Source organism: Apium graveolens, chromosome 3, assembly GCF_009905375.1.
Source record: "Apium graveolens cultivar Ventura chromosome 3, ASM990537v1, whole genome shotgun sequence".
NCBI classification, from domain to species: Eukaryota; Viridiplantae; Streptophyta; class Magnoliopsida; order Apiales; family Apiaceae; genus Apium; species Apium graveolens.
Genome location: NC_133649.1, coordinates 191,103,344 through 191,124,185, shown reverse-complemented (window position 1 = coordinate 191,124,185; position 20,842 = coordinate 191,103,344).

The following is a 20,842-nucleotide window of genomic DNA, read 5'->3' as shown; positions in this document are numbered from 1 at the left end:
TGTTAATTTTCTTGCCATTACAAAGACAATTATCCTTTTAATAAAGTCTTGTACTCTTTTTGTGTTGTTGATAGTTACTTCTTCCAACACTTCTTCAAGTATTTCCATGATTGAAATCAAGGCACGCTTGTCATCTTTGCATATTGAAATTTTGACTTCCAACAAGGCTTGCTTGATTGAATCTGATTCACTCGCTCTAAAATCTTTGATTTTAATCTTCTTTTTATTGTCTCAAAGACTTGATCCCCTTCATTATCCTTGCTGATAATAGGTTCACTATCTTTCAGGAGATCAATTTCTGCCACCCCATTTATAAACATCATCTCATGATATGCTCTTGTTAGATTCCTCTTGTCTTTTTCCGACTCTTTCATCATCTTATCATTCAACATGTAAGCATACAGTTCTTCAGCAGCTTTGAGTTATGCTTCTGATCTTTTCACTCTAGGAGCTTCCAGGTTTTCTCTTTTGCTTCTAAGTTGACTTTCAAGAAAAAGTGAGGTGAAGATATCGAATGAGTCTCAAATGTTCATTAGATAAGGTCATGTTCATCATTCTTCCATCTAAAAATATCTTGATCATAAATGGTTCAAGGAATGCTTGAGGACACACATTCATTAATGCTTTCCTTTGAAGTATTCATTTTCCAGTGAAGTCAACCATGGGATTTTTGTATTTAGGACAAACAGTTCAACTATGTTTAACTTCCTCAGCACACTGGTGGATATTTTTATTGAGATCCCGTCTATATCATTAACATAAATTCTCCACTCATTCTTAAAAGTATTCACCGTCACATCAGTGATTATCTGACTGAACTCGTGAAAGAAGACATGAATATTCAAAAAGCGTTCCCTGAATTTTTCCACAACGTTTTAGAGCTTCTTGTTGTCAGTGTAATAACCCCAATTTTTGGAATTTTCGAAACCCTGATGAATAATAACTTTTGCTAATCTTTGTTGATTGAAAAAAGTTATCAAACCACACTATATAGGAGTACTGTTATGGAAATTCTGAGATCAGATTAGTATTCCATAAAGTAAATGAGTGTATGTACAGGTCGTTAGAATTCGAATTCGAACACTTTGGTTTTTTCCGAAAATCCACCAGATACTGAAAGAATTAAGTATAAGGTAACATGATTGAAAGGAATTCAATTCAAGGATTTTAATAGAGGATCATTAAAGGAAGATAAAATATTAAGAAAGGTTTAGGGAAGCCCAAGTAATAGGATCCCGGATATGATCCTTCAAATGAACAACGAGAACGAGAGTTAAGCGAACCGTAAAAAAAATAAACGGTCAAGGAACAAGCTTGTGCAAGAAGCAAGGGGGATTGAACAAGTGGACTAGAAATAAGGTGACATCATTAAACCAAAAGATAATAACATGTGGCATGGAAATGAGATCATCAAGATGATGTAAGCAAGTTAAGTAGATATTTTGCAAGATTGATTATATGCCAAGCATTTTAACTCTTGATTAACTAAGGTTAAGCCTCAGCCAACCCTTTATCATACAAAACCAATACAACCAAGGAAGCAAGCAAGATTTCTCCCCCATTTTCTCACATGAAGCTTTCAGCCCCTTTTTTTGGAAATCAAAGTCCAAGCTCCACTCCTTGTTATTTATCAAGGTAATTATCCTAGCTTCTTGATGGTTAGATACACACTCTCTAGGATTTTGAGCTCCTAATTCCATGCCTAGATATTTCAAACAATTCATCAAAGAAGATGAAGAATAGTAAATTTCAAGAACTAATTTTGATTTCTTGATTTTATATGTAAGATCAAGGTAGTTTAAGCATAGATCAGGGCTCCATAGGCAGTCCAAGGCTCTCGCATTGTTTAGAAGCTCCAAGGAAGGTATGACTCTTCAAGGTCTTAGTATTAAGTGATTAGTTTGAGTTGTTATGATATTTAGATGGTGGATTAAGTATAGTAGGTGATTAAGCATGTTTTAGAGCTTGGTTTGTTAAAGTGTTTTGTTGATTTTGAGAGTTAGTATTGATACTTGTGTTATTGATGGTTCTTGGCTTATTTTGACTTATATCCATGGTAAAAGAATGGTTGTTGAGTGATATTTATTGATGAATGAGTTTTTGGTGGATTGTGCTGGTTTGGTATGGATTTGCATAGTTAAAAAATTGGGAATCATTAACTTATAGCCATCGCAATGGCCATTTTTCTAGAGACTTTTTTGTTCTTAGATTTTGGATCCGAACACCCAATATTATGAACTCACCACTACAATTCTTAGATAGTATATGATTTAAGCTTCGTTTTGATATGTGATTCGCTTAAATCCGACTTACGGTTTGGGAGAAACGACCGTTTTAAGTAACGGCATTTCGTGAACGGACCCTTACCCCTCGAGTAAATTTAAGACCATGTTTAAGGCCCCTAAAAAACTTATTGAAACACGAAACATTATGAAAAGTGGATTAGGCAGTTTGTAAATCCCTCGCGAAAGAGTCACCTTAAAATGTTTAACGGTTAATTTTATGAAAATGGTGGAGCCGATAGTACTCACGCGACTAATATAAATCCTTAAGCGTCGAAGCGAGCGTTAGGGTATGAATGAATAAAGTCTAGTTTTTAAGCGACCGAGGATTGATTCCGACTTAGGTGTTGTTATAGGTTACCGGACTTTTCACAGACCCATTCCCACCCCATATCGCTCAGGCAAGTTTTCTACCCGTAATACTGTTGTTGTGATGTGTTATATATATGCGTTATCTTGCGATAATTGCATGAATATTGTTAGAAAAATCTTAATATATATATATATATATGCATGTATGTTTTGGGAATCATGATTTATGTTTTGGAAATCATGATGATATGTATATATATATGCATGCACGTGTTGAAATCGTGATGTTCCTTTGTCAAATACAATTGCTTTAATGTAGAGATTATGAACTTCATAATACCTATGTTAGAGATAAACATTATTTGTGTATACCCTTGGTATAGGGGACCCAAAGTTGAACAATTTTCCTAAAACCGGGAGGCGAGGTTCCAGAGTATATTATATATAGTTTTCTATAACTATTGATCGAATAAGGTATATTCGATTGTTTTGAATAATAATCAAATATTTTTTTCGAATATCCAAATAAATTTTTTACTTTCGTATAAGTATATCTTTTGCTAATTATTATTCGTTTCAAGCATTAGTTTAAAAACTTTTACTTCATATTTTTATAAAATGTTGTTCTTTATTAGAATATTATTTAAAGAATATTTAGATATTTTCTAATATTTTGAAACTGATTTATTTTATTGAATAATCTTTACCTCAACCGTTTCAATTTTTTTTTTCAAATCTTCAAAATGATTTTAAAAGTTAAAACGGATCCCAGAACTCCTTTATAATTTAAATATTTCTTTTTGTGGGGGGATTTAAATACTCGCTCAAAATCTTAGGGATCCGACTCTGTTAGGTCACACACACACTGTAGAAGGGGGTTGAATACAGTATTTATCACAATCAAATCGAATATAAGAACACAAGTAACAAAAAACAGATTTTATTCAACACAATAAACTCTGTTACAATATGGAACTATCCTCTCTCAGTGATGAACAACTTATCACGAGAGCTGCTAGGGTTACAATGAATAATAACTTCGATTATGATAACACATATAGTGTAAATCCTATGTCTGTGTTTATATACTACACAGTTACAAGATAAATTCTAGTTGATATTGAATATTGTTAGGAATATATGTGCATTAGTTTGATGATATGTTTAACAAAACACTTAAGTAGAAATCTAGTGTTTGTAGCCTCAACGGATAAGACCATTTTGGCTATCCGTTGATGGTGTAGCTTTACTTAGAAATAAGTCTAGTGTTGTAGCATATTTCAGTCTCTGAATTTGAGATATAAATTCTTAAATGTTGAGGGAAATTATAAGTCATGTTGACTACTAGAGGATATGCAGATAGGAAGGCCAATTGTAAGTATTTCATGCCTTGTAGTTTTGTATAAATGAAATGGTGTCAACGGATTACTTAAAGACCTTCAACGGATGAGAAACAAAGCTTCAACGGATGTCTCTAAAGCTTCAACGGATAACATCCTTCAACGGATGAGTGCATCAACGGATAGAGCTTCAACTGCTAACACATCAACGGATAAAGCCATCAACGGATGAAGGCTTCAACGGATGTTCTGTTAAATAGCAGTTAACAAGTGGTAGTTGTACCTACAAACAGAGGCACATGGGTTGACAGAGACAACTGAGATGTGGTAGCCTATTTCAGGATCATCAGAAAAAGCAGCCGTTCTACTCTAGTATAAAGAGGCAATAGTCAACATTGCACTGGAGTAAAATGGAGAAGAAACAAGTGGAGAACTTATTTTATTATTGTACTTTTTATCTTTGCCTTCACTTGTAAACTTGGTGATATATAAACCAAGTAGCAGCTAGTAATTAGATGAGAATTTTTCCAGAGCTGTTTAGAAAAATCTTGAGAGAAAAATTATCTAGTTTGTACTAGGACGCAGCTGTGATCAACTTCTTGAATCACAGATTTTCTGAAATACCATCTCTGGTGGAACAACAATCCACCAGAAAAGTTTTTAAGGTCTGTTGTGTTCTTTACATTAGTGTTTGAATATATATCTGTCAGTATTAGCTTAAAGCAATTCATACACTTGTTTATCTTAAACACATAGCCTTTGAAACTGCTCAAAACTTGAAAAAGTTTTGAGATTTACATTCAACCCCCCTTCTGTAAATCTCATTGTTAGTTCATTAGGAATAACAATTGGTATCAGAGCAAGCTCTTGACACACAAAGAGTTTAAAGATCTTGGAAACTAACAAAGATGAGTAAGAAGGATATTGGAGTAAAAATCCCAGTTCTTGACAAAGACAGTTATCACCATTGGAAGGTGAAAATGCACCTTCATCTACTCTCCCAAGATGAAGGTTATGTAAACTGCATTGAGAATGGTCCTCACATTCCCCACAAAGTAGCCACAGTTGCTACGGCCACAATTGCTGTTGGTCAATCCATTCCAAAACCTAGAGCAGAATGGACAATGGAAGACACAGAAGAAGTCCACAAGGATAAGAAGGCTATGAACATTTTGTTTAATGGTTTTGACAAGGATATGTTTGATAATGTGATAAATTGCACAACTGCCAAAGAGGTTTGGGACACAGTTCAGCTACTGTGTGAATGTACAGAACAAGTAAAAGAAAACAAAATGCAGCTTCTCATTCAACAGTATGAGTATTTTCATTTTGAAGAAAATGAATCTTTAAATGACACATTCAATAGATTCCAAAAGCTGTTGAATGGACTGAAGCTGTATGGTAGAGTGTACCAGGTGAAGGATTCAAATCTTAAATTTTTAAGATCCTTGCCAAAGGAATGGAAACCCATGACTGTCTCCTTGAGAAACTCTCAAGATTATAAGGACTTCACTCTTGAAAGATTATATGGAATCTTGAAGACTTATGAACTAGAGCTGGAACAGGATGAGGTATTGGAGAAGGGAAGAAAGAAAGGAGGTTCAGTTGCCTTGGTAGCTGAAAATGAGAAAGAATGCAGACAAGAAACTGTGAGATCAACATTAAACTCCAAAGATGGCACAAGCAAATCAGAATCAAGCAAGGGTAAGGAGCAAGTTGCTGAGAATGAAGACAACTCCAGCCAAGATGACTCTGATGGTATTGATGAGCATCTTGCATTTCTGTCCAGAAAATTTGCAAAGATGAAATTTAGGAAAAACACTAGAGCCACTAAACCTCATAAGAACATGGTGGACAAATCCAAGTTCAAGTGTTTCAATTGTGGTATAAGTGGACACTTTGCAAGTGAGTGCAGAAAGCCAACTTCTGAAAAGAAGAAATTTGACCAAGTAGATTACAAAAAGAAATATTTTGATCTGCTCAAGCAAAAGGAGAGGGCTTTCATTACTCAAGAAAAAGACTGGGCAGCTGATGGAGAAGAAGAGGATGAAGATGTGGAATATGTCAACTTGGCTCTCATGGCTGATTCTGAGGAAAATGAAGTTAGTTCATCAAGCAACCAGGTAATCACTACTGATTTAACACAGCTTACTAAAGAAGAGTGCAATGATGCTTTTAATGACATGTCTACTGAATTGTATCATTTGCGTGTGTCTCTTAAATCTCTTGCTAAAGAAAATAGTAGGATTAAAGAGAACAATCTGTTTTTAAGTAATAGAAATGCTGTGTTAGAAGATAAGTTGATTGACCTAGAGAAAACTAAGCTACATTGTATATCTGTTGAAAATGAACTAGCTGAATCTGTTAAGAAAGTAGAAATACTTTCCAATCAATTAGAGAGAGAGCAAGAGGTGATTAAAGCCTGGAAGACATCTAGGGATGTTAGTGCTCAAATTGTCAAGGTTCAAGGAATTGAATCATTTTGTGAGACTGCCTGGGATAAAAACAAAAAGAAAATGGAATTAATTGACGGGCTGTCAACGGATGTGGAATCAACGGATGATGAAAGTTATCCATTGAAGGAAGAAAAGGAGCATCCGTTGAAGGTTCCTCAATTAAAACAGGCAGATGTTTCTAAAAGTGAAAAACTAAAGAAACTCAACAAAAAGTTTGGTTCAACTTCCAAGAACTTTGTCAAAGAAGAAGCAAGCACATCCAAAGATTTCAGTAAGGTGAATATAGGACACATGACCTTAGAACAGTTAAAGAATAGGCTCAAAGTGGTTGAGGATAAAAAGGAAACTAAAAGGAAATCTAATAGAAATGGGAAGGTAGGGGTTAACAAACATAACAATTACACACCTGATAAGTATGCTCCTAGAAAAAGTTGTGTGCATTGTAGTAGTGTTAATCATCTATCTGCTAATTGCAAATCTATTAAGAAAACTCCCATACCTGTGCCCTCTTCCATGCCTAATATGTCTGCATCACCTCTGCATGCTATGCCTGTTATGTCTCAACATAATCCTTATGCACATTTTGCAAACATGCCATATTTTAACAATCCTTATCTTGCTGCATTTAGTATGCCTCAATTGCCATACAATATGCCAATATGGAATAACATGCTTGCACAATCCATGCCTTATCAAATTCCAAATGTGCTAAATGATTCTGTGACTAACCCTACACCTCAACCAACTACATCTAAGATCAAGGTTGACTCAAAGTTACCTAAGTCTAAAGATGCAGGAGGAATGAAGTCTAGGAGAAAGGCTAACAAGAATGGACCCAAGGAAACTTGGGTACCAAAATCAACTTGATTGATTTTATGGTGTGCAGGGAAAAAGAAGAAATCTATGGTACTTGGACAGTGGCTGTTCAAGACACATGACAGGAGATTTCTCCCTGCTCACAGAGTTTAAGGAGAGAGCTGGCCCTAGCATAACCTTTGGAGATGACAGCAAAGGGTTTACTATGGGATATGGCTTGATTTCAACAAGGAATGTCATAATTGATGAAGTTGCATTAGTTGATGGTCTCAAGCATAACTTACTGAGCATCAGTCAACTATGTGATAGAGGGAATACAATTTCCTTCAATTCAGAAGCCTGTGTTGTCACCAGTAAGAAAGACAACAAAGTGGTTCTAACTGGAGTTAGAAAAGGAAAAGTGTACTTAGCTGACTTCAACTCTACAGATGCAGAATCTATTACTTGTCTCTTCAGCAAAGCAAGTTCAGCTGAAAGTTGGCTATGGCACAAGAAGCTATCCCATTTGAATTTCAAGACAATGAATGATCTAGTCAAAAAGGACTTAGTTAGAGGAATTCCTCTTGTTGAATTCTCAAGGGATGGTTTGTGTGATGCTTGTCAGAAAGGCAAACAAAGGAAAGCATCATTCAAAAAGAAGCTTGAAACAATAATTGATGAACCATTACAGCTGCTACATATGGATTTGTTTGGACCAGTCAATGTATTGTCAATTGCAAGAAAAAGATATTGCTTGGTGATTGTAGATGATTTCTCAAAGTTTTCATGGGTCTATTGTCTTGGATCAAAGGATGAAGCAAGTGAAATCATTATCAATCACATCAGGCAAGTCAATAATCATCCTGACTTGAAGGTTAGGAATATCAGGAGTGACAATGGAACTGAGTTCAAGAATTTGACACTGAGGTTGTTCTGTGAAGAAAATGGAATCATGCATGAGTTCTCAGCTCCAAGAACACCTCAGCAAAATGGGGTAGTTGAAAGAAAGAACAGATCTTTAATTGAGGCTGCTAGAACAATGCTTGAAGAATCAAAGTTACCAACATATTTCTGGGCTGAAGCTGTTAATTGTGCCTGCTACACTCAGAATATTTCTTTGATCAATCAAGCTAAAGGCATGACTCCTTATCAGTTGTTCAAGAGAAGAAAACCAACTCTAAACTTTCTTCATGTCTTTGGATGTAAATGTTTTATACTGAGAAATCAACCTGACCATAAAGGGAAGTTTGATGCAAAGGCTGATGAAGGGATATTTGTTGGTTACTCAGCTGGAAAATCTTATAGGGTCTACAATCTAAGAACCAATATTGTTATGGAATCTGTGCATGTTGTGTTTGATGATAAAAAGATTGATGGACTAAAAGATGAGGGACACCATGAAAGACTCAAATTTGACAACATTGAGATATATGTGATGATAGTGAAGAGGAGATTGATGGAGATGACACTTCAAAAGGGATTCAAGATATGCCCTTGGATAATGCACAGAATTCTGCATCCGTTGAAAGAGGCAATGCAGTATCCGTTGAAAGACATAGTGCATCATCCGTTGAAGTACATAATGAAGCATCCGTTGATCATAGTTCATCAACGGATAATCGATTTACATCATCAGTTGATAGAACTCCAAGTTTCCTGCAAAGGACCAACAACTCAGGGGGAGTTTCAACTGATCAACACTCTGTCTCACATCACGACAATACTGAGGCCACCTCATCTAGAGCACATCTTCCACCTCAAAGGAAATGGACCAAGAATCATCCCTTTGAACTGATCATTGGTGATGCATCATCTAAAGTGCAAACAAGAAAAGCTACTCAAAATGAATGTCTGTATAGTAGTTTTCTATCTCAGGAGGAACCTAAGAAAGTGGAAGAAGCCTTAATGGATCCAGATTGGATATTAGCTATGCAGGAAGAGCTGAACCAATTTGAGAGAAACAAAGTTTGGAAGCTGGTACCCAAGCCAAAGAACAAGAGTTCCATTGACACAAAATGGGTATTCAGAAACAAGATGGATGAAAATGGCATTGTCATAAGGAATAAAGCCAGATTGGTTGCTAAAGGCTATTCTCAACAAGAGGGAATAGATTTTGATGAAACATTTGCTCCAGTTGCAAGACTTGAAGCCATCAGAATCTTTCTAGCCTATGCAGCTAATGCCAATTTCAAAGTCTATCAGATGGATGTCAAGAGTGCATTTCTAAATGGGGAATTGGAGGAAGAAGTTTATGTAAGCCAACCTCCAGGTTTTGAAGATCAAAATTTTCCAGACCATGTGTATTATCTGTTGAAAGCACTCTATGGACTAAAGCAAGCACCTAGAGCCTGGTATGAGACTTTGTCAAAGTTCCTTCTAGATAATCATTTCACAAGAGGTACTGTTGACAAAACTCTCTTCTTTAGAAATGTTAATGGCTCTAAGATACTTGTACAAATTTATGTAGATGATATTATATTTGGATCTACAGATGATAAGCTTTGTAAAAAGTTTGCTAAATTAATGCAAAGTAAATATGAAATGAGCATGATGGGAGAGCTAACTTACTTTCTTGGGTTACAAGTAAAACAAGTTAGTAGTGGAATTTTCATTAGTCAAACTAAATATATTTATGATCTTTTAAAGAAGTTTGACTTAATGGATTGTTCACCTGCAAAAACTCCCATGGCCACTGCCACTAAGCTTGAATTAAACAAGGCTGAAAAGTCTGTGGATATTACAAGTTATAGAGGCATGGTTGGCTCACTTTTATATTTAACTGCTAGTAGACCTGATATAATGTTTTCTACATGTCTTTGTGCTAGATTTCAAGCTGACCCTAAAGAATCTCACTTAGTGGCCATTAAAAGAATTTTCAGATATCTCAAGGGAACTCCAAATCTAGGAATTTGGTACCCTAGAGAGTCTGGTTTTGATCTAATTGGCTACTCAGATGCAGATTATGCAGGTTGCAAAATAGACAGGAAAAGCACAACAGGCACCTGTCAATTTCTAGGGAACAAGCTCATATCATGGTTCAGCAAGAAGCAGAATTCTGTTTCCACATCAACAGCTGAAGCTGAGTACATTGCAGCTGGTAGTTGCTGTGCACAAATACTATGGATGAGGAACCAGTTATTTGACTATGGTATGACTGTTGACAAAATTCCAATATTTTGTGACAACACAAGTGCCATTGCCATTACTGAAAATCCAGTGCAACACTCAAGAACCAAGCACATTGATATCAAGTACCACTTCATTAGGGAACATGTGATGAAAGGTACAGTGGAACTTCATTTTGTTCCAAGTGAACAACAAATTGCAGACATATTTACCAAGCCACTTGATGAATCAACATTCACAAGATTGGTAAGTGAGCTAGGTATGCTTAATTACTCTTAAAATTCATGTCCTTATTGTAATTTGAATTGAAGCCTGAAATGTATTAGCTGTAAGAACAAATTTGATTTTTAACACAGATTATTCCATCAACGGATATTCCCTATCCGTTGAAAGTCAAAATTGTTCTGTCAACGGATGTTCATTATCCGTTGAAAGTCATATACATTTCTGGAATTTTTATCCGTCAACGGATAAAACTAAAGTGCTCTTCAACGGATGACAGTTTACCTTATCCATTGAAATATCACATCAGTCGATTCAGGTGTTTCACAGCCGTTGATTCTATTATCTTAACCGTTGATACTCATACATACAGCTGTATGTATTTGTTTTAAAGGTAGTTTTTAGAATACTTACAGTTTATTCTTAAACGGCTGAAATTCACTTACATATATTTATTGTTTAATCTCTTATTTATGCTTTTTAATTTGAGAAAGTATATAAGCCCTTCTGATTTTTCATTTTTTTTACTTTACGCTTTCTTGAAATTTCAAAGCTTTTACCATTTTCTCTCTGCAAAACCTTCAAGTTATTCTCTGCAAATTCTACTCACAACAATGGCACCAGTAGTAAAGATTATGTCTCAATCTGGGATTCATCTATGAGAAGAACAATTTCATAGCTTTGGTAGCAAAGAATGAAGCCCACTCAGATTATCACAAAATGATGGACTTCATCAAAAACTGTAAACTTAGCTATGCAATGCTGGAAGCCCCAACGATTTACTGTGAAGTAGTTGAGGAGATTTGGACAACTGCTGAGTTCAACTCCATAGATATGACCATCTCTTCACTCTCAAAGGTAAAAATCACTGTGTTAACTGTGATGATTTACTAGCATGTTTTAAATTACCTGAGAACAATGCCATGACACCACACACTGATAATGATGTATCCAGCATGTTAGATTCCATAGGTTATTCTCTTAACTCTGCTAGTTTAGGGAGTATTAAAAGAAAAGGCCTTAGGAAAGAATGGAGTTTTCTTGGGGATGCCTTTATCAAGGTTTTCTCTGGGAAAATTAGAAATTTTGATGCCATAACTTCATCTCTTGTTAATATGCTCTATATGCTTGTTTCTGATAGGTATTTTAATTTTAGCAACTATGTTATGCTAGAATTGGGTACTAGATTAGGTAACAAAGCTAATAGATCTAATAACATCTATTATGCTAGATTCTTTATGTTATTGGCTAACCATGTTGCTGAAGGTTTGGTCATAACCAATGAGAATAATAAACTCAAGTGCTGGGCACAAGAGAAAAGAGTTCTTGCAGATTTATTGAGAATGGATCTCAACAGCAGTGTACCATTGGTATATTTACCAATCATGAATGCACCTCAGGTAAGTGAGGTAATTGCTTCTACAACTCCTACTTCTTCCAACCCCTCTATTTCTTTATCTTCTAGTGTGGCCATGGAATCTGTGACAATGCCCCAACAGATTCCTACCAAGGTCACCAAAACTAAACTTTCAAAATCAAAGACAAAGAAAACTACCTCTGTTGTTTCTCAAAAGACAACAGTTGTAACATCTACCATTAACCTTGAAGGGAGTGAACAGGGTGTGAGTGGTGAGGGGAGGGGTGAACATCAAAGAAACCCCCAGGATAAGGAAGGAGAGATAAGTGCTTCCCAAGCTAGCCAAGCCACAGTTTCTCAAAAAGCTGTGGTGGTTGAAAGGGTTACTAGCATATCCCTAGCTGCATCCTCCCAAAAGGATGTAACTATTGAAAATAGTTCCCAACCAGGAACACAGAACAAACGAGGGAGGGACACTAAAGCCAAACACTCACCAACAAAAGCCTTTATTAGAAGAAAGAGAGCAAGAACCCAATCTTCTACACAGGGTGCACACACTGCACAGATACATCCATCTGTATCTATGCCTTCTCAAACTCAGTTTGATGTGGCTCCAACAAATGTGGAGTCACAGCCCCATTCTCTCACAATTAACACACATCAATCACCACACACTTCTTCACCATCTCTAGATGTGGATATGTTATTCCCATCAATTCCTGATTCTCCCTCTTTACAACTCAGGGAGGAGCCCCACTCAAATACAGGTGATCATCATCTTTTAGATGATTTGTTGGATCACCCGCAAATTCTTTCAGATGTAATTGAAGGATCTGTGTCACCAAAACTCATATCAATCTACACAGATTCAACAGTTATATCACTTTCAATTTCTACTTCTTTTCCTTCTTCAACGGATATCACTCATCCGTTGACAAGTGGTTGTTCTTCAACGGATAAGCTTAACAGCAGTTATCCGTTGATACCATCAGTTTCACCTTCAACGGCTATTCCTCATCCGTTGATAGTCTCTACACACACAACTGAAACAATTCCAAGTGTAGAAGACTTGATTACTGTACAATCACTTCTAGGACTGAGGGAAGGGAGTGACAATTTGAGTGAGAGGCTGGGTTGCTCCCAGGCAAAAGGAGAGATTGAGAGCTCAAACATGCATGCTATTTTTTCCAGCATGGCAAAAGTAAGTGAGAGGAGTACTACCTTAGTAGGTGAAGGTGAGGGAGTGAGTTGTGTGAGCCAGGGGGAGCCCCTGATGCAAGAACATAGAGAAAATGAGAGAAAGGCAGGTACAGCAGAAATAAGGATGGATCCAGCCATTGCTAGTGAGTCAATGATTGTGAATGATGCTGAAAAGGAAAGACAATTTCAGCAACATTACAAAGCTGTTATTGATAACATTTCCTTGGATGCTGACACTTTTACTCATCCTGTTTCAGCCTATCAATTATTGGCTGCACAGGGTAATGTGGAGGCAGAAAAGACACTACATCTAGTACATACAACAACATCTCTTCAAAGGGACAAAGCTGCTATTAACAAGATGCCTTCAACAGCTGGTGAGTCATTTGAAGAATTTAGAGTAAATTCTGATGATGATGACTTTGTTTCTTCTGATGGAAGCATGAACTTAGGGGGAGATGAAGGCCCTAGTTCTATTCCAAATCTACCTGAATGGGCCTTCATAAAGGAGTCTACAACAGGGCAATTCAATGTCTCCTTAGTCAAACAAATCAGTACTATCAAACAGGCCATTCAGAAAACTTCTCATGCTGGTACAAAGGCTATCCTTACAGCTCACTTGGACTCCCTGCATCTCATGAAGTTGCAGCAAGTAAGACAGAATCTGAGTGTGGATGAACTCAGAAAGGATATTGCTGACTTGAAATCCTACAATTCTGAAAAATTGGATTCAGTCATGCCCTATGGTACAATGCAGGACATTTTGTTGAGATTGAAAAAGGAATCACATACTGAAAAGAGGCTGGCCAAATTGGAAGACAGAGTTCAAGTTATTGAAGATTCTGTGGCCACCATTCTTCACAACCAACAATCTCAAACAAATCTACTTATGCAGCTGGCAAAAGCACAGGGCTTGACCCCTCTCCTTGATGATAACAAAAAGGGGGAGAGTAAAAGGGAAGGGGAAGGAGAGCCATCTACAAAAATCCAAATATCTAAAGTGCTAGTTCCTGCCATCACTACTTCTCCAATCATTCAAATCAAAGGAAAGCCTGATGGAATTGATTTAATCCAGCTAGCAGCAGCTGAAATTCAAGTGAAAGAGCAAAGGAGGAGAATTGATGAAAGGATGCAACAACTGTTTGGCTCTACACAAGATAAATCAATATCTGTGAAACATAGCACAAAGGTTGAACCAATCAATATGGAGCACAAGCCAGTGGAGAGACTTCTTTCAAGAATCTAAAACCTATGGTTCTCAAGCCCAACACTAGATCCAGCAAGGACTCCACAAAGAACCCTCTAGACTTTGCTCAGATGAAAGAAGTGGACTTTCCTCTTCCAAAGCCTGATGAAGACAAAGTTTTGGGTACTAGCATCATAAAACACAAGGAGACCATGGATGAGGCAGTAAGGAGAAACATGGCTATTATCTTTAGAGAGGGAAAGAGCATATGTGTGATGCAAGGACATCCCAAATTCTCAATAGCCAAGAGGGAAGAAACCAAAAGGTTAAAGAAAGAAGCTGAAAAACTCAAGGCTGACAAAAGAGCACAAGCAAAGCTTGAACAAAAGCTAAAGTCAAGTCTAGTTGAAAATGAGAAAGGAATTGAAGTCAGGGGTGAAGACAAGATTGCAAACTTAGATGAGGTTTTTGGGAGTATATTTGGTGAAAGTATGGAGGAAAAAGAGGAATGGCAGAAGGGAAACAGAAGAAAGGCCAAGGCACATAGAAGGAGTGAAGGCAACACTGAAGAAACTAAATCTCTACCTTCCATACCTGAACCCTTTGTTGCTGATCCCACTATAAACATCCATGGTGAACCAATCATCCTAAAAGAGGAACCTATTGATTGGGACACCATCAATTTGCCTACCTTTTTAACCACTCTTCCACTACCAAAGAAACAGAAAAGAAAATCCAAATCTACACCTCCCCTAAACTCTAAGAAATTCACTCAAAAACATAAACCTAACCCTAAGCCACCCATTTCTAAAGATGATTATGTTCACATCTGTGACATAAAAGAAATTTCAGACATTGAACTCTATCTGGATGAGCTGGAGGATGTAAGGGGAATTGCTGCTTACAGACAGCTACCAGAGAGATTGGTGTTCAGATACAAAGGAGCTGGGGAAAGAACATGGCCTCTCTACAGGATTCTGAATGAAGGCTACTCTACCTTGATCAGAGTCTTTTCAGCCATACAAAAGGATTCTGGCTTTACCAGGACTGCCAAGACTGAAATTCTCAACAAGATTGCCAACATAAGGAAAACTTGGAGGGAGCCCAATGCCTTGCCCAGAACCTTACTCATTCAAGAAAGGGGAACTACAATTCACAAATCACCTCATTGGTTGATGGAATTCAGAGATGATAAAGGAGTCAGAAGATTTTTCAGACTTGAAGACCAACTCAAGATTGCTAGCAATGAAACTCTCAAAGAAATGCAATCTAAGTTGGATATCAGTGATGAAGATGAAGCTGAATTCTTCAGACAACTCCAACTCCAAATTGAGGAAAATGAACAAAGGGCTAGGAAAGAAAACCAGGGATCAAAGAAGAAAAAGATGATTTGCTCAGGCTAGAGGAGCATCCTTGGAAATACTGTAAATCTTCAATTACCTTCTAGTACATACACTTTTGCAGCACTTTTGAATTTCTACTTAGTTTCAGTTCATATATTTGTTAAGTGTTTTGTTATCATCAAGTTAACCTTGAATTTATGTCTACAATTCTTATAGACATAAATAGGGGGAGATTGTTAGGAATATATGTGCATTAGTTTGATGATATGTTTAACAAAACACTTAAGTAGAAATCTAGTGTTTGTAGCCTCAACGGATAAGACCATTTTGGCTATCCGTTGATGGTGTAGCTTTACTTAGAAATAAGTCTAGTGTTGTAGCACATTTCAGTCTCTGAATTTGAGATACAAATTCTTAAATGTTGAGGGAAATTATAAGTCATGTTGACTACTAGAGGATATGCAGATAGGAAGGCCAATTGTAAGTATTTCATGCCTTGTAGTTTTGTATAAATGAAATGGTGTCAACGGATAACTTAAAGACCTTCAACGGATGAGAAACAAAGCTTCAACGGATGTCTCTAAAGCTTCAACGAATAACATCCTTCAACAGATGAGTGCATCAACGGATAGAGCTTCAACTGCTAACACATCAACGGATAAAGCCATCAACGGATGAAGGCTTCAACGGATGTTCTGTTAAATAGCAGTTGACAAGTGGTAGTTGTACCTACAAACAGAGGCACATGGGTTGACAGAGACAACTGAGATGTGGTAGCCTATTTCAGGAACATCAGAAAAAGCAGCCGTTCTACTCTAGTATAAAGAGGCAATAGTCAACATTGCACTGGAGTAAAATGGAGAAGAAACAAGTGGAGAACTTATTTTATTATTGTACTTTTTATCTTTGCCTTCACTTGTAAACTTGGTGATATATAAACCAAGTAGCAGCTAGTAATTAGATGAGAATTTTTCCAAAGCTGTTTAGAAAAATCTTGAGAGAAAAATTATCTAGTTTGTACTAGGACGCAGCTGTGATCAACTTCTTGAATCACAGATTTTCTGAAATACCATCTCTGGTGGAACAACAATCCACCAGAAAAGTTTTTAAGGTCTGTTGTGTTCTTTACATTAGTGTTTGAATATATATCTGTCAGTATTAGCTTAAAACAATTCATACACTTGTTTATCTTAAACACATAGCCTTTGAAACTGCTCAAAACTTGAAAAAGTTTTGAGATTTACATTCAACCCCCCTTCTGTAAATGTAATAACCCCAAAATTTTTCAACTTTTTGTAACCCTTGTGAATAGTGTTTTAGCTGAATGAGAAAACTTTTCACGCCACACTATGTAGGGGTTCTGTTATGGATATTCTGGGATATTATTAGTACTCTATGAAGTATATAAGTGTATGTAAATATCGTCAGAATCCAATTCCGAACACTTTGGTTTTTCCCGGAAATCCACAAGATACGGAGAGAATTGAGTATAAGATAACAGGATAAAAAGGATTTAAATTAAAGGATTATGATAGAGGATCATAAAAAGGAATATAATGTATTGAGAAAGGTTAAGGGAACCTAAGTAATAAGATCCCGGGTATGATCCTTCAAACGATAAACGAGAACGAAAGTTAAGCGAACCGTATAACAGATCAGCGGTCATTAGGCAAACGATTAGGAAGTTAATCAAAGGGATTAATGGGAATGATGTCATCCAACCAATAGAAAGAAGACAAGGAAGGAAGGATGACATCATGAGGATGAGGTAAGCATGACATGGGAAGGAAGGAGGTGTGGTTGAATAAGGACCACACAAATTCAAGGGCAAGGTAGTAATTTGCTAAATCAAATACAAATCAAGCCAACCAAGCTAGCAAAATCATTTCATCAAAAATCAAAAACAACCAAGGCAATTGTTCTTCATCTTAGCTCTCGGCTTTTTACATTTTTAAAGGCTAGATTTTTCAAAAATCAAGATCCAAGCATCCTAAATTGGTAAGAAAATTCCCTAATCATCTTTATGCTTAGTTATGGCTATATCATGAGTTTAAGCCATTAATTCTTTCTCTAACTTCTTCATTTAATCAAGGAAGAAGACAATGAATAGTGTTTTCAAGTTTTTAATTTGAACTTTTTCTTGTTTTTCTTGAAGATCCAAGCTTTCCTAAGGCTTCTCAAAGCTTCTTAAGGCTTCCTAGCTCCACCCACCACTTCAAGGAAGGTATACCATTTCCAAACCCTAGGTTCATATATATTATAAGGTGATTTTGAGTAGTGGGTTGATATTGTATCTTGTTGTTATGATTTAGAGTTTGAGATTTGGTATGGTAGTGAATGGAATGGTAATTATTGTGGTTTTGATTTAAAAGAACTTAAGAATGATTAAAGTTAAGTTTAAGCATAAGTATGAAAGATTAAATTGAATTGGTTGGGGTGGTTATGATGTGATAAGGATGGAGGATGGTTGTATGTTGGATTTGAGGTTGATTTGGGTTGATTGTGGATGGTTTAAAAATTGGAAATCGCGTAAACATAGCCGTCGTAACGTCCGATTTTCTTTGAACTATTTTTGTGCATAGCATTAGGACCCGAGGACCCCCTGCTAGATTGTGACCACTGCCATGTTTAGATAGCTCATGTTACGAGCTTCGTTTTGATATATAGTTCGTTCGATTCCGATTTACGGTTTAGGAGAAACGACCGTTTCAAGTAACGGCGTTTCGCGAACGAAACTTTTTCCCTCGCCTTACTTTGGAATGTAGGTTAAAGACCAAAAAGGGTTAATTAATGTATGAAACATTTATGGTAAGTGTGTTAGGCAGTTGGTAAGTCATTCGCGAAGGAATCGCTTTAAAACTCGTAAAGGTTAAATTATTAAAAATGGTGGAGCCGAGGGTACCCGAGTGACTTAAGCAAATCGGTGAGCGCAAAACTAGCATTAGAGTCTAAGTTAGTTAAAGCATAGATTTACAAGTGATTTTGGTTTAATTCCAACTTACTTGTTGTTTATAGGTTATCAGACTCGTCCCGAGCCTTTCTCACCCCCAAGTCGCTCAGGCAAGTATTCTATCCGTTATACTGTTGTTGTGATGAATACACTTGTATATGCATTATCTTGCGATAGATGCATGTTGGTTATTTAGCAAATTCTTGCGATATATTGTAGCATGTGATATGGTATATATGCATGCCTGTTTCATATTCTTGAAATATATATCTGTTGGTTCAGTTGATAATACCTATGCTAGAGGATAGCGGTAACTTGCATATACCCTTAGTATAGGGACCCAAAAGGTGAAAATATTTTCTAAAACCGGGAGTCGAGGATCCCGAGTAATCTTGTATATATGGATATGGATATATATATATATATATATTTATATATATATATATGGTTATAGTTTTCCAAACTATTAATCGAATAAGGTTTATTCGATAACTTTAAACTTTATTTTATTATTGAATATTATTTCGAATATTATTCGAGGACTTATGACTCCTTTTATATTATTTATTGAATATTATTTGAATATTCATTTGAGGATGTATGACTCCTTTATTTTATTTAATGAATATTATTTATAATATTCATTCGAGGTATTATGACTCATCTTATTTTATTTATTGAATATTATTTGAATATTCATTTGAGGATCTATGACTCCGATTATTTGCTGAGATATATTCTTTATTTTATTAAAGAATAAGATGTCAATAATCAAACTTATTTTCGATTATTCAAATAAAGATAATACTTTCATATAAGTATATCTTTGGTTATTTAATACTCGTTTCAAGTATAAATTTTAATACTTCTACTTCAATTATTTTTATAAAAGATTATTCTTTATGGGAATATTATTTAAATAATAATATTCAGATATTTTCTAATATTCTGGGGACTGATTTACTTCATTAAATCAGCTTTACTCCAAACACTCTTTAAAGTGTTTTCGAGTCTTCAAAATGATTTTTAAAGTCAGAGCGGATCCCAAAACTCATTTTTATATTTAAGATCTTCCTTTTAAGGGGATTTAAATACTCGCTCAAAAAACCTGGGGAATCCGGCTCTGTGGTGTATTTTATATTCGCAACGAGGTTGCAGATTTGGTAAATGAATTGATTACTTGCCCAACGTTCGGGAAGTAAGCCCATCTCATTGAGTCGGCATAAGCGACAGGCCGGGGTACGGTCTATTATTGTGTAAGTGGCTGGGTGGCAGTCCATCAACGCGTGAGGGGCCGGGGTACGGTCTAGCGCGAGGTCCTAATGCAGCCAGGGTGATGACCGGTGAGGAATTCATCCATCTACAGTAGAAAAGGTTACTTATTGGTATCTTTGCCTGATCAGCAAGATATCGGGTTTATGCCAAAATTCTTTTCCTTTCCAAAATTCATTGGATGTTTCAAACTCTGTTCATACTTTACATAACAGAGGTTCCAGGAAATGTTTAAAGGGGTATATATATGTGGATATATATATACCGGGACTAAATAAAGTATCTCATAACTTTTTCATTCAATAATCTTTCAAAGATTGAATCTATTCAAGTCTTAACTTGTGGTCTCATCTATGGGATGTTTTTCTTAAAACCTATAATACTTTGAACGGTGGCAGTTCAAGTAGCTTTATATATGATATAAGTGTGGTGAAGTATTGGTAACTTCATTCCTTGTTTTTACTTATATCTAGTGAGTAATTATCTTGCATATGATAGAGATGCTATTAAGTATCCATTTAGATACTTATATTATTGTTATCACTATACATATTATCTTGCGAGCTGTAAGGCTCACTCTTGCTTTATTTCTTCATCACACAACAACAGTTAGGAGAGATGGCCAGACTCCAGCAGACCCAGCGCAAGCGCGTGGGAAGCGCCCCGCGTCTTCCCGATGATGTTGTAGCTGCTATAGCTGCAGAGGTAGATCCATTGTAGTTCAGACCATCTACTTTTGAGAATCAAATTATGTATAATTATAACTTGCGGCAGATAATAGCAATTAACTGTAAATTTATCAAGTAATCATTTTGGGTTGTAATAATTTTAAATTGTGGATTCAAAGACTTGTACTTATTTCAATTTCATCTCTGAGACTATAACGGGTTGTGGTGTGTGTTAGTGTGGGGTCACAGTATGAGGTTATTTATTATTAATTGAGTGAAGTGATATTGTGGAAAGAAAGACCGTGACAACCCGGATCCCCGACCCCGGATCTG